Source organism: Chiloscyllium plagiosum, chromosome 25 (genome assembly GCF_004010195.1).
Source record: "Chiloscyllium plagiosum isolate BGI_BamShark_2017 chromosome 25, ASM401019v2, whole genome shotgun sequence".
Lineage (NCBI taxonomy): Eukaryota > Metazoa > Chordata > Chondrichthyes > Orectolobiformes > Hemiscylliidae > Chiloscyllium > Chiloscyllium plagiosum.
Window position 1 is genome coordinate 40,602,479 of NC_057734.1, and position 3,405 is coordinate 40,605,883.

The window sequence follows — 3,405 nt, forward strand, 5'->3', positions numbered from 1 at the left end:
TAGGATAAATAGACAAGGTGTTTTCCCTGGGGTGGGGGAGTCCAGAACTAGAAGGCATAGGTTCAGGGTGAGAGGGGCAAGATATAAAAGAGACCTAAGGGGCAACATTTTCACACAGAGGGTGGTGCGTGTATGGAATGAGCTGCCAGAGGAAGTGGTGGAGGCTGGTACAATTGCAACATTTAAAAGGCATCTGGATGGGTATATGAATAGGAAGAGTTTGGAGGGATATGGGGTGGGTGCTGGCAGGTGGGACTAGATTGGGTTGGTATATCTGGTCAGCATGGACGTGTTGGACCGAAGGGTCTGTTTCCGTGCTGTACATCTCTATGACCCTATGGGGTGTTGTGTGATTTTTAATGTAATCACCATCGGGACCATAGCTCCTATAGAGTGGAGCCCACTCCAAAGTCCTGGGAAATTGGAAAGGTGTCAGGCACACCAATGAGTAAAGCTGGATGATCACTGGGGAGTTTGCTTCTTTTAATTGCAAAGGGTACAGGTTAGCATCTTAAACGGTTTGGCCTCAGCTGTGCTTGTCACTGCCCTGAGTAACTCTGCAGTTTTTCTGGTGGAACCTACAGACAGGGGCACATCAGGTGGAACCCTGGACCAGAGTAACACACAAACTCCCTCTGCCAGGATCTCCTGATGTGGAGACGTGGTGAGGGAGAAGTACAGATGACCCTCTACCCCATCTTCCTCCCACAGAACAGGCCCCTGTGATCTCCTGACAATCCGAATGAGAATAACCGATCTATCATTTCCTGACCTCTGCCTGATAAATCAAAGCCTTTGATCCATGTAATTATGGCTTCGGCTACAAAAACAACAAGGAACATCACAATGGAAATGTTTGCAAACAGGAATCGAGGGTTAGAGGGACAAAAGCAGTAGAGTTGAGGACTGTTATATCTGCCACAATCTCACTAAATGGCAGAGCAGACTCGATGGGCTGAATGGTCTATTTCTGCTTCTAGGTCTTATGATCCAACTCTATCCCATTATGCTCCGTTGCAGTGATATGGCAAGTGCTCAGACAGAGGAGATGCACTGAAAACAACAAATGCTGGAGATCACAACAGGTCAGACAGCATCCATGGAGACTGAGCAAACTAATGTACACCTAACAATATAGCACAGGTCTAGCGAATCACATGCAAGCAACTGCAGATATTTATTTACAAATAAACTTGTTAAATTTCCAATTAATTATTCCACAATCTGGTCCCAGTGGAGAATAATTATACCAAATAAATACTTAAAAGTCCTTTAGAAATGACATTGAGCATTATCTACATACAATCTGATAGTCTTTGAGGCATACAGGATGAAACTGAATTGTTCACTGCACTTATTCCATTATCTCATGATACCATTTTAGGGTGGCATGGTGGCTCAGTGGTTAGCATTACAGCCTCACATCACCAGGGACCCAGATTCAATTCCTGCCTCGGGCGACTGTCTGTGTGGAGTTTGCACATTGTCTATGTGGATTTCCTCCCACAATCCAAGGATGTGCAGGTTAGGTGCACTGGCCAGGGGTAAATGTAGAGTAATAGGGTAGGACTCTTTAGAGTTGGTGTGGAATTGTTGGGCCAAATGGCCTGTTTCCACACAGTAGGGACTTTATGAGATACTCATTGCTATTTGACAGAACGTCATTCAAATTCCTTCTCTTTTGGCTGTTCCCTGGTTGGTTCTCTCAGGTGATTTGAACCTGACTATTCAGAGAGAAGGTGCTTTGATGGTGTTGGTTTCCTCCTCAGTTACTTGTCCTGGAGCCAGTTTCTCCTCTCCTCATCCCCAGCAGCAGCTTTGGTTACAGTCTCCAGTAACCAGTCATTTTGAGGTTGCCTCTGAAATGGCAGCATTCGAGGCCATTTTACCTTGAACTGCCTTGTGCAGTGTTGAGTAATATGGCCTGGGAAGATTGCAGTTGTGTCTCTGGTCAGTGCAGATGATAGTCTGAGCTGGGGAAAGAGAGGGAAAGGTATTCCAGATCTGATTACTCTCCTCTAGCTGATACAGCGCAATCTGTAAGAGATGCTTTCATTAATCAGTCAACTGGATCGCAAGGGGGATGTCTATCAATGGAATACCATACATTTCCAAACATGGAGAGAAGCTTGAATGTGGGATAGGCTTGGTTCTAAGGGTCAGCCTTTCAGAATCAAAGGACTCCCTGGAATTCCTAAAGCCTCAGAGGTCTCCATCTAGGTCATGGTATCTGTGATTCACAAGTTGCAGAACGTGGTATGGCCTCATTACAAACCCAGCGTATTCCTTCTCTAATACATGTCCAAGGGAGACCACACTCAATTCATTTCAAAGGATATAAGGTCAATCTAATGGCCAGTTGATATTTATGGAGGGTGGAGTGAATCTGTGGCTAGGGATTTGCAGAGCATTGGGTTCTTTGGCACCATCTCCCCTCCCTGCCCCACCTCACCAAACATCTGCTGGGGGTCTCCCACAGCCACTCATCATTCGACAGGCACTCAATGGTTTTGGGAGAGGGGGAGGGGGGAAGAGACATCTGTTCCCCCCGCCCCCATCTGCCTCTATCTGAGGAGAAAGGCTTGATTTAGAGAGACCCTCTTAACAATCTGATTGGTTGGTAGAGCTGTAGTGCCAACAGGACTGGTTTTGATCAGTGGACTGCAGCAACACCCCTCAGGAAGCATGATCTGGCGAAAGAGAGGTGAGGGGTTGGGGCCATGAGGTCAGAGGCCCGGGTTAATGACCTTGTAGGTCCCAGCAGTGACCATGCCAGAGTATCATTCCTTCCTCAAACCTCATGCCCGACACCAACCTGCCCAGTAAAGTATTAACCACGTGGCCTGTGTCTCCCATTCCCTCACCTCAAGTCTAAAATAGTGTTGGGGGGGGGGGGGGGGGTCAGAATGGGACATGCCAGAGGAGGGAGGTCAAATCCTGCCCTGGGTTCAATAGTCAACAGCACGGTCCCATCAGTCTGAAGAGAGTTGCTGTGTCTATCTCCCCCCCAACTCCCCCAACCTGTGCTGTCAACCTTTAGCACGGACAAGCCAGAGTGTAACTAACACCTGGGGCATGAGGAGGGAGCGGCAAAAGGTATTCCGGAACATTCCAATTCCTATGCAGTACCTAGCCAGAGTGTGGGTTGATGTTAACACTAAATGGCTGAAATAGTGCAAACTAGTTCTAGTACTAACGTTCCTTACCCTAATGAGTATAAAAGAAAAAAAAAATCAAAAAATCATTGAGGAAATGAGGCCATTCTGCCCATAATAGCAGTGTTGGATCTCCAAGCTACCTATCCAATCCCCAAGTTTGCTCACTCTCTTGCTCCTTCTCTGTAGCTGTAAACATTATATACTGCGTTCTGTTCTATTACCCTGATGTACTTACGTAAAGTACGAT